The following is a 23401-nucleotide window of genomic DNA, read 5'->3' on the forward strand; positions in this document are numbered from 1 at the left end:
ACCATTAACAAATTTCAGGTCCTCCTGAGCAGTATAACCTGTCTCCCCTCCGTATAAGGAGAAGGCATTTGCCCTACTCTTCCCCCGACCCAATATACGTGCCTCATTTAATCAGCAAATGAACTGTAAGAACCTTATCCTGCTTCTTGTACACTGGATATAAAAATGGACCAAGGAGCCCTGTTCAACGTCTGCTCTCCCTTGAGCCAGCCTGCTGTTCTAACAGCATCTCTCAGCCTAATAAATTTTATCTTCCTCTCATTCTGTCTCGTGTCTGGAAATTCTTTTTCAACCCGTGCATGGACCATGACAAAAAATAGGGCAAGTAGTGCTCGCTTCGGCAGCACATATACTAAAATTGGAACGATACAGAGAAGATTAGCATGGCACCTGCGCAAGGATGACACGCAAATTCGTGAAGTGTTCCATATTTTTGAAGTTTACAAAAGAATAACAGTTGGAAGAAAAAAAAAAAAAAAAAAAAATAGGGCAAGTAACTGGACATTGGGTATTGTTATGGCAGGGCAGGCTGGGACTAAAACCTGTTAAAAGATTAAGAGATCACACATTCCCCATCCTTGGAGAAAAGGAGACACTGTGCATGTGAAAAACCTTCATGGGATGGAAAAGTCGAGATGCTAGGCCATAATAACTCTTGCCGCACCCTCCCATAAACCTTTTCAGTGGGATCCATATTAACTGAGGGTTGTGTGAGTAACCAGAGGAAGGTCCCAGGGTAGGTCAGGTGTGAAAAATGAAACTAGATATTTGGCCAAAGAGAAGAAAAAGACTTGGAAGAACTGCCCTATGTAGTTGATTTAACCACCTCTTTACTGAGTTCATCATCATTAGGGAGGATACACAAACCTTTTCTTTCTGGGTGTGCATCTCTGCCTTGCTTCTATCTTAATTAAACAAACCATTTTTCTGTGTGCTCTCCCACTTGCTGTTGTGCTATGTCTCTAAAAATAAACTATGTACCTGCATTTATAGCTTTTGCTTCCATGGTAAATGCATTTTTCACTGGGAAATCACCCAAATCTGCACCCTAAGGACATAAGTCTGGTATGTCTCACAGACAGATAAAGAACAACACATGTGACACTTCTATCCATTTCTCTTGTTTTCTACAGAACTGATCTACTTGTAAAACAGTACTATAATTGAGAGATCCTTCAACCAGCCAGCATTCCCCATCTTCCAAAGGACACTGCAGCCATTCCCCATCTTCCAAAGGACACTGCAGCCATTTAATATCACAGAAGAAGATCAGGAGTGTCTTTCTTAAATTCTGGGGATCAAACTTGTCCCAGATTTTTAAAAAAATACATTGTAAAGGAGTGGTTTTGGAACTGCCACCATGTCCATCTGTAAGAGAAAAAAGTGCCATCCACAGCCATGGCTTCTTTCCACCAGAGGTGTCCCTCCCTGCTCTAGTTGGGGGTGTAGACAGATTTTCCACCACAACTTTCCTTCCCAGGTCAGACTTAGTCTGTCCCTTACTGACACAGGTGCCTTGCTCATCCCTCCCAGTTCTACCACTGAGGAGGGGTGGAGATGCACCAGGGGTAGACCTGATGTCATCCCAAATTGATTATTTCCTTACCACCAAGGCCTTTGATTTCATTTGTCCTTTTCCTCTGATGCCACCCAGGGTGTAGCAGTAGTTTCCTGGAATGTTTCCCAAGCTAGGACTACTAGGGGGAGCATCCATCTTATGTGTGTCTATGCGCATGCCTGAGTGTAGTCCTGACTGGAGTAGAAGCAATGAGTCATAAAGAGACGAACAGCAACCAAGATGTCCCTCCTGAGTGCCACGACGCTAGTGTATATGATAGCAAAAGAGGTGGTAGAGGGTCGGCCAGTGAGGAAAAAGTGCTTTTTTTCCCCTGAGCTATTAGGGCCAGGCCTTCTAGTTTATTTCTACAGATTCCACAAAAGGAATACCTAAGGAGTTTAGACAAAAGCCACCAGAGAGCCTCCTCTGGTCCACTAAGAGCTAGCGCTACCAGCAGAAGAAGCCCATTGCACTTTCAATCTGGCCAAATCCTCCAATTCCCTATCTGTGTCCTCAAAAACCTCATGGTCATCAGCAGTGCTTTTATCCATGTAGATTGGAGGCACAGCTATGACAAAGACTCACTTTCAGGTTGCTGGCCCCTGAGGTAGGCAACCAAAAGATGTTTAGCCTGAGAGACGTTCCTAGAGCTAGAGTTCTGCCTCACTCCCAAACATGCTCACTAACTTTTGGCTCCTAGCAAGGCTAGGCACTTCCATACATGGGGTCTAAGTAAAAGTACATAGTAACAGCATGGATCACAAGTCTCCTGAAAGTCTATGATCCTACAGATTAGGTTAGTAGTTCCAATTCCCCACTCAATTACAAAATGGTTAAAGAGACCAGGAAAAGATGACTGAGAAAGGAAAGTTTGGTCCACATGCTTTGTCCATTTCTGGCCACTCCCCTTACAGGGATGTTGGGTGTCTCTTGGCATTGGCAAGTTGGTATAAACCTCCAACAAGGCTCCCCTTTCTGGGGTTGCCTTCAATCATTATGAGGCACCATGAAACCACAGAATAGGGCTCATTACTTGCTTCACGCAGGGCATGTCATTCATTCACACAGGCACACTGGAAAGTTAGTAAAGTAAAGCAGAAAGCATGCATACTGAGAAAGCAGAGAGGCTAGAGCTCTGAGTGTTCTTACCTTGTCCTGAAGATCCCAGACGAGCCCCCAGGAAGATAGCTTACAGTGAACGATGTTGGAATCGTGATCTCCAAAGAAGATTTAACTTTAGGACCAGAAACCAGGATTGATCACTCAAGAGGTTTTGTGTAGCAGAGTTTTATTAAAGTATGAAAAGGGACAGAGAAAGCTTCTGACATAGACATCAGAAGGGAGATGGAGAGTGCCCCCTTGCTAGTCCTAGCAAAGGAGTTATATACTTTTTAAATTGATTATTACAATAAATCAAAAGAATGTCTCAAGGTTGTAAAGATTTTACTAGACAGGCTCCCACAAGTTACATTTTAAGGTGACAGGGTTAGAAGTAACACTAGAAAGATCTTACCAGACCCACTTCCATAATATACATTTTAAGATAACAGGATTATTCAGAAGGTTTTCAGGAAGGAGAAACTGTCCTCAAGCAGGATACATTGTTTCTATATAATCCTTAGTACAGAGTTCAAAGTGAGTTGCTTTGTTGTGCAATCATCAGCTCCAGGCTTAAAGAAAAAAATGTTTTATTTGACTAAGACTGAGGAATGTAGAAGGGAAAAGAAAAAAAAAAAAAAAAAACACCTTTGTCCTTTCCTCCTCCTTGAGAAGTCCAGACCGCTATCTCCTCTTCAAGAGCCCCAGACCCCTTTCTCCTCCTCAGGGACCCTGCGCTTCTTATCAAACTGCCTAGCAACTGACTCTCAAAACCTTCACAAATGAGTTTAGACTTTATCTTAAATGAGACAAAAGGCTATTGAATAAATTTATTTAATATATTGTTTCTTACTGGAAAGCCACACTTTCTTCCAAAACACATTGCACAGTATATATCTATTCACCTGAAATTTTAGTAAAATTCTTAATAATTTTGGAAGAAGAAACACACTTTAGAAATAACTAAAAAGTTTGAATACCAAAATTCAAGGTCTGTTTCAACCTACACTTCAATTTCATCCTCTTCCAATGGGAATTCTAACAAGCTCCCAATCTATAAAAGCTGGTGCTTACTGAGTGATATTTCTGTGCTAAAAAATTCAGGGCTATATCATTTCATTTAGTTATTTATTATCTCCAGCACACAAATGTGGAAAGCATTACAGAGAGAAAATAAAGTGATCCAGGTTACTTGTTTGGACATTTTAGAATGTTCATTTGAATCCTGGTCCTTAGATATTATGTGTTGAAACGCCACATGATAACTTTCATGTGTCTGCATAGAAAGGGCTTTCTGAACAAAAGTTAATTGCAAACTGGGTTGAAGGGCAAAACTTACAAATGAAAGGATGATGGATAAGCCATGGTCAGGAGCTAAAGGAGGGAGATGTGGCTTACTAGACAATCAGGACTGTGAACTATATTTATCAATAGGTAGAATTATGACTTAGCTTCTCTGCCTTGGTTGGGCAGCAGGATTGGGGCAGAGGGTCTGTGTAGCTCATGGTTTGGGGCAGAATCAAACAAATGGGACCTAATGAAACTTAAAAGCTTTTACACAACAAAGGAAACTATAAGCAAGGTGAAAAGACAGCCCTCAGATTGGGAGAAAATAATAGCAAATGAAGCAACAGACAAAGGATTAATCTCAAAAATATACAAGCAACTCCTGCAGCTCAATTCCAGAAAAATAAATGACCCAATCAAAAAATGGGCCAAAGAACTCAACAGACATTTCTCCAAAGAAGACATACAGATGGCTAACAAACACATGAAAAGATGCTCAACATCACTCATTATCAGAGAAATGCAAATCAAAACCACAATGAGGTACCATTACACGCCAGTCAGGATGGCTGCTATCCAAAAGTCTACAAGCAATAAATGCTGGAGAGGGTGTGGAGAAAAGGGAACCCTCTTACACTGTTGGTGGGAATGCAAACTAGTACAGCCACTATGGAGAACAGTGTGGAGATTTCTTAAAAAACTGGAAATAGAACTGCCATATGACCCAGCAATCCCACTTCTGGGCATACACACCGAGGAAACCAGATCTGAAAGAGACACGTGCACCCCAATGTTCATCACAGCACTGTTTATAATAGCCAGGACATGGAAGCAACCTAGATGCCCATCAGCAGACGAATGGATAAGGAAGCTGTGGTACATATACACCATGGGATATTACTCAGCCATTAAAAAGAATTCATTTGAATCAGTTCTAATGAGATGGATGAAACTGGAGCCCATTATACAGAGTGAAGTAAGCCAGAAAGATAAAGACCATTATAGTATACTAACACATATATATGGAATTTAGAAAGATGGTAATGATAACCCTATATGCAAAACAGAAAAAGAGACACAGAAGTACAGAACAGACTTTTGGACTCTGTGGGAGAAGGTGAGGGTGGGATGTTTCAAGAGAACAGCATTGAAACATGTATATTATCTATAGTGAAACAGATCACCAGCCCAGGTGGGATGCATGAGACAAGTGCTCGGGCCAGGTGCACTGGGAAGACCCAGAGGGATGGGATGCAGCAGGAGGTGGGAGGGGGTATCGGGATGGGGAATACATGTAAACCCATGGCTGATTCATGTCAATGTATGACAAAAACCACTACAATATTGTAAAGTAATTAGCCTCCAACTAATAAAAATAAATGAAGAAAAAAAAAAAGACTGTGCCCTGAATTCCCTGATCAGACAAAGGCTACCAGTTTTGCTCTGCAGATGGGGCTGTGCTCTCTGAACAAGTGCCACTGTAACAGGGCTTTTGGATAGCCTATGCAGCTTCCTATGAGCTCTGGTGAGGTTTCTTGGTCAGGCAGACTGAAGGTGGTTTTCACCACTGTGCGGGGTTGCAAATTAGTTTCCTTGCCAGGGAACAACTGACAAACCAGCTCCAAACCAGATATTAGTCACTAAGGAGATGCAAATCCAAACTACAAAATAACTTACATCTACTAGAATAGCTAAACTTAACAGACAGAGAATGAGTGGTGATGTGATTCTGGAGAAATGTCAACCATCAAATATTGTTGGAAACGTAAATATTGCAGCAGCTTTGGGAAATAGTTTCATGGTTTCTCAAACTGATAAAAATAGATTTATCATTTGGTGCACTTTTATGAAACTACTCCCTGTTCACCAATATACAGTTATTAAGTTTTACTTACATATCCTAAATAATAATCATATCTGTTATCATATCCCCATTCTCAAACCATTACTTTGAGGCCACCATCATTTCTCTATTGTGCTTTTGCGACAGGGCCTAAACTCTTTTCCTGAAGATTTTATGAGGAATAAAAATGTCATCAGTTCAATTCAGTTCAGTCACTCAGTCGTGTCCGACTCTTTGCAACCCCGTGAACCATAGCACACCAGGCCTCCCTGTCCATCACCAATGCCCGGAGTTTACCCAAACTCATGTCCATTGAGTCAGTGATGCCATCCAAACATCTCATCCTGTGTCATCCCCTTCTCCTCCCACCCTCAATCTTTCACAGCATCAGGCCTTTTCAAATGAGTCAGCTCTTTGTATCAGGTGGCCCAAGTGTTGGAGTTTCAGCTTCAACATCAGTCCTTCCAATGAACACCCAGGACTGATCTCCTTTAGGATGGACTGGTTGGATTTCCTTGCAGTCCAAGGGACTCTCAAGAGTCTTCTCCAATACCACAGTTCAAAAGCATCAAAAATGCCATAGAGAAATCCTAATAATAAAGTATTTAGTGAAAATGTTTATGAGTGTTATATAATGAGTGTTTATGCAATAACATTGTATTTTAATAGCATAGAAGGAAATTAAGAAGACAATCTTTGCAACATAGCGGCTATAAATTTTTTATCCCAAAATCCTTTAATAGTTGTTCATTAAGTCACTGGTGGGGAAATAATTAGATTAGAGGAAAGACTCTGTATAGTCCATGAAGTCCCAAAGAATTGGACATGACATTCACTTTCACTTTTCTCTTTTTTTGTATGACACAAACTTGACCATCACAGTACAATTATTTTGTAGAATGTCCCTAAGTGGGGTTTGTTTGATGAGTCCCAGATTATCTGGGAATGCCATGGAAGTAAGGCTCTTTCCCTCTCATGTATCTGTTCAGGTTATTCCTGGTATGCATTTGCCTTATTACTGATCACTGTCACTGATAATTTAAATAAGATGGGGCCTGCCAGAATTTGTCCCAGTTAAGTTATATATTTTCCTTTGGTATTTAATAAGTATTTTGTGGGAGAAACTTTGAAACTATAGAGATATGTTACATTATTATTGCTCCATATTTTTTTGAATAGGTAATAAGTAGCCACTATCATCCCTTTAACATTCAGTTTGTTCCAGATAAGGCCTGTGGGAGCACTATAATCTGGTTTTGTCATATTTTTGACATCTGCTTGGTATTCTTTGATAATTTCTTTGCTTTTTGGTACAACAGTGTATTCAATGTACTTTCACTAACCTGGCCCTGGAATTATCCATTTTCTGAAGAAGTTTTGGCTCTTTTTCATACAAATCACTAGAAGCTGAGATTTGCATTAATTTCTTTGGCTTTCAACCACACAACAATGATGTCCACTATGTAGTTCTTGTCAGTTGTCATCTCATGAATCCACAAGTTTAGTTGCTATTCCATTTCTTCAAGCTTCATCACATACTATAGATGTTATTCTAGCACCTTCTAGAGGGTCCTCACATAAGGATTCAGGAATTTTCTTTTTTTCTGGATATACCATATCATGGAATCACTGACACTGAACTCACAATAGCTCTATGAATTACACCTGAAAGAAGCTTGTGTACCACATACATTGTGTCTGTAATGTACATCCCAGTCTTCTTGCTCCTAGGAACACTAGACAGCACTATGTTTGGAGGGATTTTAAACAGCAAATTATCACCAAAAGTATAAGAATGTTTAAATCATGGCACAAAATACATCATGAAGAGGACATTTATTTATAGTATTTGAGGGGAAACTTAAAGGAAGAATATTACCTTGTTTGACCCCAGTTGGGACACGTACATGTTCTCGCACTCTGAGCATGTCTGACACACAAGACCACAAAAAGCTCTGAATATTAATTTTGGGCAACAAATTGTACTCCCCCTTTAAACTATGTTGTGCTCCTATTCATCTGTGATAGTTTTCATTGTTCTTAAATCAGTTTTGTCTGCAAGCAATGTAGTTAATGATATCCATGTGTGAAGTCATCACTTGTGTTGTTGGAAGAGGGTGATTGCAATGGCCAGGATGTTCTCTTGGCAAAGCTCTGTTAGTCTTTGCCCTCCTTTATTTTCTACTCCAAGGCCAAATTTGCCTGTTACTCCAGGTATCTCTTGACTTCCTACTTTTGCATTCCAGTCCCCTATAATGAAAAGGACATCTTTTTTGGGTGTTAGCTCTAGAAGGTATCGTAGGTCTTCATAGAACTGTTCAACTTCAGTTTATTCAGAATTACTGGTTGGGGCATAGACTTGGATTACTATGATATTGAATGGTTTGCCTTGGAAACGAACAGAGATCATTCTGTCGTTTTTGAGGTTGCATCCAAGAACTGCATTTCAGACTCTTTTGTTGACTGTGAAGGCTACTCCATTTCTTCTAAGGGATTCCTGTCCACAGTAGTAGATATAGTGGTCATCTGAATTAAATTTGCCCATTCCAGCCCATTTTAATTCACTGATTCCTAAAATATGGATGTTCACTCTTGCCATCTCCTGTTTAACCACTTCCAATTTACCTTGACTCATGGACCTAACATTACAAATTCCTATGCAATATTGTTCTTACAGCATCGGACTTTAATTCCATGACCAGTCACATCCACAACTTGGGTGCTGTTTTTGCTTTGGCTCTGTCTCTTCATTCTTACTGGAGTTATTTCTCCAGTCTTTTCCAGTAGCATATTAGGCACCTACCGACCTTGGGAGTTCATCTTTCAGTGTCATATCTTTTTGCCTTTTCATACTGTTCATAGGGCTCCCAATGCAAGATACTGAAGTGGTTTGCTATTCCCTTCTCCAGCGGACCACATTTTGTCAGAACTCTCCACTATGACCCGTCCATCTTGGATGGTCCTACATGGCATGGTTCATAGCCTCATTGATTTAGACAAGGCTGTGGTCCATGTGATCAATTTGATTAGTTTTCCATGACTGTGGTTTTCATTTGGTCTGCCCTCTGAGGGATAAGGATAAGAGGCTTATGGAAACTTCCTCATGGGAGAGACTGTCTATGGGGGAAACTGGCTCTTGATCTGATGGGTGGAGCCATGATCAGTACATCTTCAACTGAATTTTCTGTATTCTTTGCAGTCAAGATGGAGAAGATCTATACAGTCAGCAAAAACAAGACTGGAGCTGATTGTAGCTCAGATCATAACTCCTTATTACAAAATTCAGACTTAAATTGAAGAAAGTAGGTAAAACCACTTTTTTACCTACCTAATCAAATCCCTTATGATTATACAGTAGAAGTGACAAATATATTCAAGGGAAGATATGATAGACAAAATGCCTGAAGAACTATGGATGGAGGTTCAAGACATTGTACAGGAGGTAGTGATCAAGATAATCCCCAAGAAAAAGAAAAGCAAAAAGGCAAAATGGTTGACTGAGGAGGCCTTACAAATAGCTAAGAAAAGAAGAGTAGCTAAAAGCAAAGGAGCAAAGGAAAGATATACCCATCTGAAAACAGAGTTTCAAAGAATAGCAAGGAGAGATAAGAAAGCTTTCCTTGGTAATCAATGCAAAGATATAGAGGGAAACAACAGAATAGGAAAGACTAGCGATATATTCAAGAAAATTAGAGATACCAAGGGAACATCTCATGCAAAGATGGGCACAATAAAGGACAGAAATGGTATGGACCTAACAGATGCAGAAGACATTAACAAGAGGTGGCAAGGAAACACAGAAGAACTATACAAAACAGATCTTCACCACCCATATAATAACGATGGTGTGATCACTCGCCCAGAGCCAGACATCCTGGAATGTGAAGTTAAGTGGGCCTTAGGAGGCATCGTTATGAACAAAGCTAGTGGAGGTGATGGAATTCCAGTTGAGCTATCCTAAAAGATGATGTTGTGAAAATGTTGCACTCATTATGCCAGCAAATTTGGAAAACTCAGCAATGGCCACAGAAATGGAAAAGGTCAGTTTTCATTCCAATCCCAAAGAAAGGCAATGACAAAGAATGCTCAAACTACCACACAATTGCACTCATCTCACACACTAGCAAAGTAATGCTCAAAATTCTCCAAGCCAGGCTTCAACAGTATGTGAACCATGAACTTCCAGATGTTCAAGCTGGATTTAGAGAAAGCAGAGGAACCAGAGATCACATTGCCAGCATTTATTGGATCATCAAAACAGTAAGAGAGTTCCAGAAAAACATCTATTTCTACTTTATTGACTGTGCCAAAGCATTTGACTGTGTAGATCACAACAAACTGTGGAAAATTCTTCAAGAGATGGGGATACCAGACCACTTTACTTGGCTCTAAGAAATCTGTGTGCAGGTCAAGAAACAACATTTAGAAATAGACATGGAACAACAGCCTGATTCCAAATCAGGAAAGGAGTACACCAAGGCTGTATATTGTCACCCTGCTTATTTAACTTATATGTAGAGTTCAGTTCAGTTCAGTTATTCAGTCGTGTCTGACTTTGTGACCCCATGGACTGTAGCACGCCAGGCTTCCCTGTCCATTACCAACTCCCGGGGTTTACTCAAACTTATGTCTGTTGAGTTGATGATGCCATTTAACCATCTCATCCTCTGTCATCCCCTTCTCCTCCTGCCTTCAGTCTTTCCCAGCATCAGGGTCTTTTCAAACGAATCAGTTCTTCACATCAGGTGGCCAAAGTATTGGAGTTTCAACTTCAGCATCAGTTCTTCCAATGAATATTCAGGACTGATTTCTTTTAGGATGGACTGGTTGGACCTCCTTGCAGTCAAAGGGACTCTCAAGAGTTAAATATGAAGAGTATATCATATAAATTAATGCCAGGCTGGAATCAAGTCTGCCAGGAGAAATATCAATAATCTCAGATATGCAGATGACACCACCCTTATGGCAGAAAGTGAAGAACTAAAGAACATCTTGATGAAAGTGAATGAGGAGAGTGAAAAGTTGGCTCAAAACTCAGCATTCAGAAACCTAAGAACATGACATCCTGTCTCATCACTTCATGGGAAATAGATGGGGATACAATAGAAATAGTGACAGACTTCATTTTCTTGGGCTCCAAAATCACTGTAGATGATGACTGCAGCCATGAAATTTAAAGACACTTGCTTGCCCCTTGGAAGAAAAGCTATGACAAACCTAGGCAACATATTATAAAGCAGAGACATTACCCTGCCAACAAAGATCTGTCTAGTCAAAGCTATGGTTTTTCCAGTAGTCATGTATGGATGTGATATTTGGACTGTAAAGAAAGCTGAGCAACAAAGTATTGATGCTTTTGAACTGTGGTGTTGGAGAAGACTCTTGAGTGTCCCTTGGACTGCCAGGAGATCCAACCAGTCAATCCTAAGGGAAATCAGTCCTGAATATTCATTGGAAGGACTGATGCTTTAGCAGAAACTCCAATATTTTGGCCCACTGATGTGAAGAACTGACTCATTGGCAAAGACTGTAATGCTGGGAAAGATTGAAGGTGGGAGGAGAAGAGACAACAGAGGATGATGGTTGGATGGCATCACCGACTCTACGGACATGACTTTGAGCAAGCTCCGGGAGTTAGTAATAGACAGTGAATCCTGGAGTGCTGCAGGGGTCGCAAAGTGTCGGACACGACTAAGTGACTGAACTGAACACAGTTTCAGTGTAGGATGATGAAAAAGTTCTAGAGCTGAGTTGTGGTTACATAAAAAATGTGATTATTCTAATGACACTGAACTGAAAAATAGCTAAAATTGTGAGTTTTGTCTTATGGATATTTTACCATCACAACAAAAATTCTTTTATCAAATACTTTGTTAAACTTAAAACAAGGAAACCCCATGGATTCCAAATCAAAATAATTTCAATTTAGACATTTCAAAATGGAGATTCTAATAGGCTGAATAATGACCCACTAAAGATGTTTATGTCCTAATCTCTAGAACCTGTGAATATGTCAGTTTACATATTGAAAGGGAATTTTCAAATGTTAAGTTAAGCATTTTGACATACAGGGAAGTTTATGCATTATCCAGGTGGGATTAATGGGGAAACTTCTGAGGGTCAGAATCAGAGAAAGTACTGGGTCAGCAGAAGCAAATCATATTAGGAATACAATCTAAGGAATGCAGACAGTCTCTGAAAGCTGAAACAGGCAAAGAAACAGATTCCTACTTAGAGTCTCTAACAGCATAGAGACCTGGTAACCCATTTTAGACTTCTAACCTACAAATCAGTAAGGTAATAAATCTATGCTTCAGCCCAGCAGATTTGCAGTAATCTGTTACAGTGATAATAGAAAACTAATAGATATTTTACGGTCAGTTGAAGAAACAGTTGCTGTTTTCAAAACAAGGCAAGATTAATCCTGTAGAAATTATATTGATGACCTATGGAGAAAGAAATGGCAACACACTCTAGTATTCTTGCCTGGAGAATCCCACAGACAGAGGAGCCTGGCAGGCTACAGTTCAAGGGGTCACAATAGTTGGACACGACTTAGAGACTAAACCACCACCACTTTGAATTTGATAATTTAAATCCTGGTAGCAGTCTATCTCTGTGTGTAATATCAACATAGCACCATTGGTGAAGTGGGTATTTTCAGAGGCCTTGGTAACTGGATTCTAAAGTACTGGAAACATAGAAATGAATCAGAAATGTCAATGTTCTTGAGATTGCCTTCTAGAAGAAACAGCTAGAGGTTGCAGAAGGATGAAAGAGACATGTAGAATATTTCTTCATAATGTTAAAGATTCAATTTGAAAAAAATAAATAATTCAAACAATATGTTCAATATTACTTTATAATGGGACTGGAAATCCTTATGGACTCTGTGCTGTGATTTTACTGACTAAAATTCTCTCTGCAATGGGATGATATTTAGGGTTTGCTTGGCAGATGATGAGAGCATTATTTAGCATAGTCTTTATCTAGAAGGGAAAAAATAATACATTCAGTGAAAAGCAGTTAGCCAATTATTTGCCTATGTAAATAAAAATTGCAATCATGTATTCCATTGCTCATATGAATTGAACAATAATGTATCAAAATGCAGACTATTCTGGATTAGCCCATGCTGATTCAGTGTTTTTGTGTCCCATAAACAAGGATGGACTTGATTCATTCACCACAAAGATGAAGCTCATTTTCTTCCTAAAAATGCAAAAAGGCATGGAAAGAAATATGTAACTGTGTCAGTAGATTTATTCAGAATTCATTTGTTCATTTGTTTTTTTAAGTAAAACTTGTATTGAATGTATCCTTTGACTCATGGCTAACGGTAGTATTGAGGATATATGATTTCTAAAGAAGCTGACTTGACTCCATCCTTCAAGTATTCATAGTTAAAAATATAAGATAATCATTAAAAATAATGAATTCATCAAATCACCATGTTGTACATTTTAAATATCTTAAAAACACAATGCCATAAAGAAATCCTAATGATAGCCAGCCGGAAGCATCTATTCAGCACAGGGAACTTAGCTCAGTGATCTACAATGACTTCGAGGGGTGGGATAGAGGCTATATATAGCCTCTCTATATATACAGGGATATATGTATACTTATAACTGATTCATGTTGTTGAATAGCACAAACCAACACAACATTGAAAAGCAGTTATCTTCCAATAAAAAATTTAAAGAAAAAAGTTTTTTTAATTTCAAAAATAAAACTACTTCCTAACTTTCATAAAGAAAACTGAGTGATGAAGAATTAATGTTTTTGAACTGTGGTGTTGGAGAAAACTCTTGAGAGTCCCTTGGACTTCAAGGAGATCCAACCAGTCAATCTTAAAGGAAATCAGTCCTGAATATTCATCAGAAAGACTGATGTTGAAGCTGAAACTCCAATTCTTTGGCCACCTGATGCGAAGAGCTGACTCATTTGAAAAGACCCTGATGCTGGGAAAGATTAAAGGCAGGAGGAGAAGGGGATGACAGTGGATGAGATGGTTGGATGACATCACTGACTCAATGGACATGAGTTTGAGTAAACTCCATGAGTTGGTGATGGGCAGGGAAGCCCGGCATGCTGCAGTCCATGGGGTCACAAAGAGTGACCCCACACAACTAAGTGACTGAACTGAACTGAACTAACTTTCAAAAAACTATTTAGCAAAAAATGTAGAATGTAGAGTATTCATGCAATAATCTCATTTTAAGAGCATAGAGGTTAAGAAGACAATCTTTGCAATAGAGAAAATATTGATTTTCTTATGTCAAATTTCCTTCAGTAGACTTCCATAAGGTCACTAATGGGGAAAAATAACTAGATGAAAGGGAAGGTTCTGCATCAGTTTCAGATGATACTTACATCACCACTAGAAATGAGGGAAACCCAATTTCACTGTACCATATGTTTTGACATGAACATCACATAAAAGTTTAAACCATAGATGTATTTTCAAAATTTTAGCTATAAATAGGTCTAGATGATTAAAATATTGATGAATTCAGGGTAACACAATTTTTATATGATAATCATGCTTAAAGAATATGTCCATAAAATGTAGAGACATTCATTGTCATGTTCATAAGAGCTATGATTATTCTACAGCAAATTTCAGAAGCCTATCCTGGAATGTGGATTAGAAAAACTCAATTCTCACCTTTATGATTACCAAGACATGTAAGTTCTTCATATTCAAGCCCTCATAAAAGAACAAAAAGTTATAGAAAATAGTACTCAACGTGTAAATGGTTGTACAAATAGGAACTAGCATATTGTGTTGACATTACAGTATTCTTACTGATTAAAAAAAAAAGGGGGTTGCACTACATTTTCAGAGAAAACCACTTCTTCATCCTGCTTCGAATCTGTTTGGTCTTTACACTATAGATTATTGGATTCATCATGGGAGGAAAGAGAATATAGATGTTGCCCATAAGGACATGAACCAGAGGTGAGAGATGCTTTCCAAAGTGGTGTACCATAGTGAGACCAATGATGGGAATGTAGAAAACCAGGACTGCACAGAGGTGGGAGACACAGGTCTCCAAAGCCTTGAGCCTCTCTTTTTGAGATGCAATTGCAAGCACTGTATACAAGATGAAAACATAGGAGAGGAGAATAAGGACAGCATCCAGCAACAAGGTACAAATCACCAGAGCCAGGGCATAGAAGCTATTGAAGCGAATGTCAGAGCAGGCCAGCCGGAGTAGATCCTGGTGCAGACAGAAGGAATGAGAGAGAATATTGAAATGAAGGAAGGTAGCTACCCAGAGTTGCTCTAGGAAACTTTTCCAAAAGATCAAAGCAGTCAGGAATGTAGCTTTAAAAGTGAAAACAGGGCATAGAGAAGAAATATATAGAAAAAATTTGAAAAATAAAAAATAAAAATAGGAAAAATAAAAAAAAATAGACTGCCAGGTGATAGGTTATATGAGGGATAAATGAAAGGCAATAAAATATTTTCAGACATATTGTTCTGGAAAGAATAATGATACCTCTAACCAATAAAGGGAAGAAGCTAGGAGATGCAGAATTCAGAGGAAGTTAATACAATTGTTCTGAAACTATTAATATTTAACATGTCTATGGAATGACTGAGGAAATCAATGTGAGTGACTGACCCAAACCTGCTTAGTACCCTGGAAAGAGGACTGGACTAGGTATGAGGCTCTAGCTGAGCTGTAGCCTCAGTTATGCCATCAACAGACTGAGATCTTGGAAGAGGCATTTCACCACTCTGAACTCTATACATCCTAGATTGGAATCAAATTAACTCATAGATGGTTCCCTTCTAGATACAGAAATCTAAACTTCATTTCCCACTTGTGAACAATCCCTTCTTTAACCTTTCTTTGCCTTTGATTTCCTTGATCCCATTATACCCCTGTCTTCCTCCTACATTTCCACGGTTCTGAGTCTTTTCTCCGATGCTATTCTTACTCTGATTCTTTGCAGTGGTATCACTATCGCTGTTGTTATTATTATTGTTATTGCTCTTATTGTTCAATGCCACTTCCAAGCTGTTGTGTTGATGGTAGAACATCAAATAAAAACATTAGAGCTTCACTAGCATCTAGTGAAAACCACTGGGCTTTCACTAGCATCAAGTACAATTTCAAGAAATTAGTGAGGATAAAGTCTGACCACCGACTGCAAGACTTTGGAAGTGTAACAGCTGAAAACAGCAGTTGTAGGCAACTCAAGAAGATTGGGGCTGAGGAAAGGAAAAGAGTCACTAGAAGGATCAAAAGGTGCTAGGATGTTTTCTTTTGAGCAAAAGAAATAAACATGATGCTTAAAGTCAATGGAGTCTGACAGTAAAGAATTTGAAGCAAGAAAGTGAACAGCTTTTGAAACTAAGTTCCCATCATGGAAAAAAACAAATCATTCAAGCTACCATATGGGTGTTCTGCTTCTTTCCTTGAGGAAAAGGGAGTCAGAAGAATATGGGGTATAAGGAAAATTTTCAAAAGACTCACATTGCATCCAGATATTTATAATAAATTGAAAGGCACTGCTTATTAGGGGACTTCTCTGATGGGCTTCCCTTGTAGCTCAGTCGGTAAAGAATCTGCCTGCAGTGCAGGAGACCCGGGTTCGATCCCCGATTTGGGAAGATCCCCTGGAGAAGGAAATGGCAACCCACTCCAGTAATCTTGCCTGGAAAATCTCATGGACAGAGGAGCCTGTTGGGCTGCAGTCCATGGGGTCACAAAGAGTCAGGCAGGACTGAGCAACTAACACTTACTTACTTACTTTTGATGGCTCAGCAGTAAAGAATCCACCTGCCAATGATGGAGACATGGGCTCAATCCCTGGGTCAGGAAGATCCCCTGGAGAAGGAAATGGCAACCCACTCCAGTATTCTAGACTGGGAAATCCCATAGTGAAAGGCACCTGACTGGCTACAATTCACGGGCTCACAAAAGAGTTGGACATGACTGAACGACAAAACAACAACAAAATGCGTATTAGAGTTAGTGTCAAAGCTCATACAGAAAAAAAAAAAAAATAGGTCGAGAGAGACAGAGAGAGATACTGTTGAAAACAAAAGGTATGTAAAACAGAAAGCAAATGAATAAGCCATTGTCCAACAGAAGTAAAGACTATAAAGGTGAGAGGAGAGAAATATTTTATAACAGAGTTGAGGATACCCTGGCAGGAGAGACTATACATGACTAAAGAGTCAACTGATTCTTCTTCAGGAAAGTTCAATTTTTCAGAATCAAGAAAAATTAAACAGAAAGAGGAGACCTAATCACAAGAGAGCATAGTTGGCCGGCAGTTGAAGGAAATGATGAATGAATGCACAAGTGGTTCCCAAAGATAAACCGGATTCCAAGTGACCAAAAGAGAAAAGGCAGATTTTGTCAGGGATGGGGTGGAGGAGGGAGGAATATTTTTCCTGTTCACCTGAAGCTAATCAAGCTCAAAATTCTGTCCTGGATCTTTCTAATCTCTTTTCTCCCTAACTACAGGTCTGCAATTATATTCCTCGTTCATTTTTCTTTTTTCTCTCTTACGACCACTCTATCCACTTTCCTTTCAGAAGTACTTTCATCTTTTAAGTGAAAGTGTACTAATATATTAAAATAAATCCATAAAGATGAAGAAATGAACTGATTTTGAAAACCAGCTTAGATATCAATTCAACCACAGTTTGTAACATAAGTAGAGATAACATGACCCTCATAGTCCACAGTCTAGGCTTCAGAAAGAAGCCTTCAGCCATTCAGTTCTATTCCAGAGATCTTCTAGAACCTCAGCATTTTCCAATATAATTTCCATCATTTCCCTTCTCCCCAACACTCACTGGTACCTCACTCAAAGCATCTTCTTACTGCAGCAGTGAGATCATATTGAGGAACTGTGGTAGAAGGAGATGCCATAAATAGTGAGCCTGCTGGTCTGAGAAACCTCAGAACTTTGTCAGACACATGTCATCCAACAGCCCTCATGGGTTTGTTACCTACCAAGATGGAAATTGCACTAAATGCTCTCCTTTGAATTTTTTTTCTTATTCCTAACATCTTAATATTCTCATATTCTCAGCTTGTGATTTAAGTCATAATTTACTATTTTCATTTTTTTTACCATCCTAATTCTATCTTGTTCCAAATAGATAAGAATACACTTTCCCATCAGGAAAAAAAAAAAAAAAGCCTCAGTATGTAAAAACCACTTTCAGAGCCTCCTGAGATGCCTGCTCTTTCAGTTCTGTGAAACTGGCTTCCACACCCACTACATCTAGCCTTGTGTCTCAATTCCTTTTGTGTTTTAGATAAAATGAGACAAACTCCTTCTGCACTAAAATATTCCAAAGAGAATTTTAACCAGCAAGCTGAAAATAAATAAAGAAACCACACAGAAACCTGTGAGATAGAATGTTAAAAAAAAAAAAAAAAAAGAATCTCAAGAATCTGTGACTGACTACAGTCAGAGCAAGAAAAACACCAGATCCTTTTCTTCTGATGAACCTGACTTTAGATTTATCCCAACTTTTAAATCCTGAAAAATTTCTTGCTCACAAAGACTGGCTGTTTCAAAAGTTATAAATCAACCTTCAATGAACCCTTCATTAGCTTGAAAGATCATGGTTTGGCCAAGTAGCCAGAGATTCTCATTATTAACAAATATCATTTCACAAGCATTAGACATGCCTCCACTCCCAATCTTGGATCTGCTTAAATCATGGCCCTGGGCAGGTGCTATAATGTAAACATATATGGAAGGAAAATAATCACAGGTTCTTTGTAATAGGAGTGAGACTAGTATAATATCTGAGACTCACAGAACCCCTTCAGAATTCATCAGGCAGTTACCTACTATCCAATATCAGACACCAGGTCCTCATTATCTTCTTTATTCTACAGCCACAGACTCACAGACATCCCATAAGACAGGCTGTCTATCCTTGATTTAGGTTCCAATGTTGACTCAGAGGCTCGTTCTATAGTTTTATCTATCCCAGGAGAACTAAAACCCAAGAGAATTTGGGAATATAGGAAAGCATCTGTGATCTTCTGAGTTCTTGATCCTTTTATTAAGGCCAAGAAAGACCCACTGAATGAATAACTAGGCTTATGGGAAGATCATACTTCTTTGACAACCCTGGGGAATTAACAACAGCTGTATTAGCAGCAGCAACCAATACATAGACTGCCCTGACAGACACAAAAAATCATAGAAATATAGGATGTTGTCAAGGTTTTCCATTTATTAAATAAATGAACAGTTGTAAGAGTTGGAAGGTCTATTTTTTAGTGTTGAGAGAACACAATCCTTAGGAATTTACTGTCTCTCAAAAAACATTAAAAAATCCATGGAAGGGTATAGCCATCAAATATTTCTAAGACTTTTTTCTTATTAAATATGAGTCAAATATATTAATAGGTACTTGGGCAAACTTCAGGAGATGGTGAGGGGCCGGGAGGCCTGGAGTGTTGCAGTCCATGGGGTCACAAAGAGTTGGACATGAATGGGTAACAGAATAGCAACAACATGTAAAGCAATATATGGGGTTCCCTGGTGACTCAGATCGTATAGAATCTGCCTGGAGTGCAGAAGACCTGGGTTCACTCCCTGGTTGGGGAAGATTCCCTGGAGAAGGGAATGGCTACCCACTCCAGTATTCTTGCCTGAGAAACCCTGTGAACAAATGAGCCTAGCGGGCTACGGTCCATGGGATCACAAAGAGGCAGACATGACTGAGCTACTAACCCTTTCACTTTGAAAGCAATATACACTCCTCAAACCCTGCTAACTGTTTAGTTTAGGAAGGGAAATATGTATGTGGGTGAAAATTAGCCTTTAATATCAGCTACTATTGCCATAGTACTTAGCAAGTTTAAAATATATTTCTGATGTACCAGTACTTTTAAAAACACACTGACTCCTGATATTATTATGTTTCCAGTGACTAGATGAGGGCATTGAAGTCCTGAAATTTCATCTGCACATATAGTAAGAAATTGAGCTAAAAGTTGAATGTAGGTTTGCCTTTGTCCAATCCTATGCTCTTCTTAGACAACATTGTCATTAAAAATTTAGAGTGGTCAAGCAAAAGAAGTGCTTTTCCAACAGAACGAAAATCATTAATTTAAAGTCAGAAACTGTTTAGGCATAGTTTATAATTTCTATATGGAAGATACTATGCAAATGGTATTGGAGTGTATGGATTATACTTATACTCTATGGCAGAGATCCAATACCCCATCATGCACCCACCTCAACCAGAACTGCAATATTAAAAAGAAAGACTCCAATTTGAAAGGAGTGGGATAAAACATGTGATAATAAATCTACCAGCGTAGTTCTCTATACAGTATCACCCTAATATAATCAGACAGAGGTTGTTTCTGGCTTGTGCATAACTCTACCCTTGGTTCTTTCTGATGTCCACCTGTGGTTTGCCCTCAGTAATCCAATATACCCCAGCAACACAATAGATAATGCAGGTTCATTATTAACTATTTAGCAAACATGAACTCATGGTTTTAGGGAACAGAAAGGTAACAAGATCTATAGCTTATCAATACAAAGTGATTCTTAAAGAACTGTGGCATTTACAGTTTTAACTATGTTGCTAATTTTTATTTTGAGGGCTTCCCAGATGGTACTAGTGGTGAAGAACCTGCCTGCCAATGCAGGACACTTAAGAGACAAGTGTTTGATCCCTGAGATGGGAAGGTTCCCTCGAGGAGAGCATGGAAACCCACTCCAGTATTCTTGCCTGAAGAAACCTGTGGACAGAGGAGATTGATGGGCTACAGTCCACAGGGTCGCAAAGATTTAGACACAACTAAAGTGACTTAGAACACATGCATGCACATTTCCTTTCTCTCATGGTGGGAGATATGAAATCAGCAAGGGAGATGGCATGTTACAGCAAAGAACACAAGCAGATAGTTCTCAGACCAGAAGAACAAAAAACTAGAGCTTAAACACTATAAAAAACCTTCACATGCATTGATTTGGACAATAAGCAATATACAAATACTTCTTCTCTACCCATTATTCTAAATGTTCTTTGAGAAGCAACTATGCCTCATATTGGATATTGCATTACATTTTTAATCAAACAATAAAACTGTTTATCCTGACAGGGCCCTACACCAATTAAATGTACTTTCCTATAACCTTCTCTATCCTAGGAGAGGCCCTGATGAAACCATTGCTATGAGGTTTATATTAGCCTCCAGAGAGAACCAGAAATTCCCCGAACAGTAAAATTCTTCTGTATAGTAAGGTCAGATACGAGGATAATCCGCTTGGCCAGAGCCCTGCTGGCATTGAACACTGTCAGAAATTAGATAAGGCTGTTGAGAAGGCAGATTAGGTTTAACTAGGGACAGAGGAAGCTCTGAATCTACAAAGTCTTACCATCTTGATAACTGAGTCCAAATATCCCTTCATATTGTGCCTTTAGGATATATGTATTTGGGTAAAGTACAGAACCAAGTAGAACAATTTTCTTAGCACAGTGGAGGTCCTCACAGAAGATTTCCATCAAATTTCAAACTTCCAAGTATGCTTTACAGTGAGAGTCTAGATATGGTGAGCATCTAAAAAGGTAGGTGAAAGACTAAGGAATTTTAAAATATTGGTGTATATATTATTTCCTGTTGTTTGTTTGTTTACTTCTATAGGAAAGTCCTGTGGATTAATTTCCCAGGGAAGAGTATGGTATATGTTCCTTAGAATGAAGCATAGGGACAGAGTGGTTACTAGATACAGAAATGCTTATCAGATACAAAGAAAAAATAAAAGCCTTTCCCGTAAACAGTGATGGTGTGACATTTAGTAAGAAATGAAATGTGGAAGATGACGCCCAGTGTTGTCCTCTTATCTAGTCTTCATTCACAGAGTTGGTGAACATGCTGGTAAACACCTAAAATATGTTAAGGGAGGCACTGAATCAAAATGGTTCAGTTTCAAATAAGAAATTTGAAATCAAATTAATTTGCAGGCAGCACTGTGCTAACCCGGAGCAGTGCCTTAGACTGTAAGTGGCGTGTGGCATGTCTAACTAGAGTATCTGGAAGGCATCTGCTGAATTTCCAACTTCCATATGTTGTCCATGTGAAGCAGGGACCCTTATGTGTCTCATTGAAGGTGGTTGAGAAGAGCTATGAGTACTGCTCTAAACTTGTTAGGTGAATGCCAAGATGAAAAGAAGAATGTTCTTAATGTCAAGGTCTATTAGCAGTATAGTCAATACTGGACCTTCATTGAAATCATTAGCAAGTCAGGAAAGCTACAAAACCAAGGTAAGGAGTGGATTGATGACACTAATTTTTGTTTGTTTGTTTTTGTTGTTGTTATACTTAGACAAAAGATACAAGCTACAGAAAATTCAGCAGTGGGTACATTTCAGGATCTAAGAAAGTATAAGCAGTCATGACACTGCTTTATGTTGATTTTTCCTTTCAGTGTAGTGAAATTTTTAGAAAGAAAATGTTTCAATATAAGGATTCAATTTTGAGTTGATTCAAGATACTCATAGCAAGAATGTTTAACACAGGCTTTCTTTAACTCAAAAGACATGATCTACCCTTAAGCAGGAGATTATTTCATGGAAACTTCCAATTGCTATTATATATACGTGTATTCTCATAATAGTGATCAGATTGAGAATAGTACTACTCAAAAAAAAATAAAATTTTCTGTTATTATTTGAGATGTAGTTGAACATTTTTGATACTGTTAAATATAAAAATTTAGTTTATTATAAAACTGCTACTATATTCTTAAATCAGGCTTCCCAGATCTCTAATGCTAAAGAACCCTCCTGCCAGTGCAGGAGATATAAAAGACAGGGTTCAATCCCTGGGTGAGGAAGATCCCCTGGAGGAGGGCACAGCAACCCACTCCAGTACTCTTGCCTAGAGAATCCATGGACACAGAAGCCTGGTGGGCTCTAGTCCATAGAATCGCAAAGAGTCTGACACGACTGAAGTGGCTTAGCATGCACATAATGCATATTTTAAATCATTAGTTAAATTGGTAAACCATTTGAAAATACTTAAATGCACTATATAAATTAGGATTTTTCATCAAGCCACATGGAAAAATGAGAATTATATGCCATTACAAGGACACAGCAAACCTAGAAAAATAGGTACAAAAGCTAGTTCTGAAGTCAGATGACCTGGGTTAATATTCCTCTACTATCATTCACTAATGTTACTTAACCTCCTTGGTCCTCAGATTCTTTCTCTGTAGAATATAAATAACAGCAGTAAAACTTTCATGAAGATTAATTGAGAAAAATGCAAACAAGTATAACAGTGTCTAATATGCACGATCATGTGTGCTAAGTAGCTTCAGTCTGTGTCCAACTCTTTATGACCCTAATGGACTGTACCCATCAGGCTCCTCTGTCCATGGGATTTACTAGGCAAAAATACATGTAGAAAGCATGAATTAATTTTTACTATCAATATTAATCAAAGTTCTGAACATAAAAGTTACTCATAAAATCAGTACACTGTGTTGGAATATAGTTTAACTATTAGAAACTCCTTTCTTTTCATGATATAAACCCAGAAGTCCTAATTTTTAAAAATCACAGATTTTATTACTAAAGATACATGAAAATT

At 38.7% G+C, this 23401-nt stretch overlaps 1 non-coding gene across 1 annotated transcript; it reads left to right on the top strand.

The window, feature by feature from the left end:
• The first annotated feature begins 328 nt into the window (after positions 1–328).
• Positions 329–435, top strand: LOC122450718. The gene has a single exon (XR_006272209.1). It is a non-coding gene; the product is annotated as a U6 spliceosomal RNA (small nuclear RNA).
• The last annotated feature ends 22966 nt before the right edge of the window (positions 436–23401 follow it).

The sequence above is a fragment of the Cervus canadensis genome, chromosome 11, assembly GCF_019320065.1.
Source record: "Cervus canadensis isolate Bull #8, Minnesota chromosome 11, ASM1932006v1, whole genome shotgun sequence".
NCBI classification, from domain to species: domain Eukaryota; kingdom Metazoa; phylum Chordata; class Mammalia; order Artiodactyla; family Cervidae; genus Cervus; species Cervus canadensis.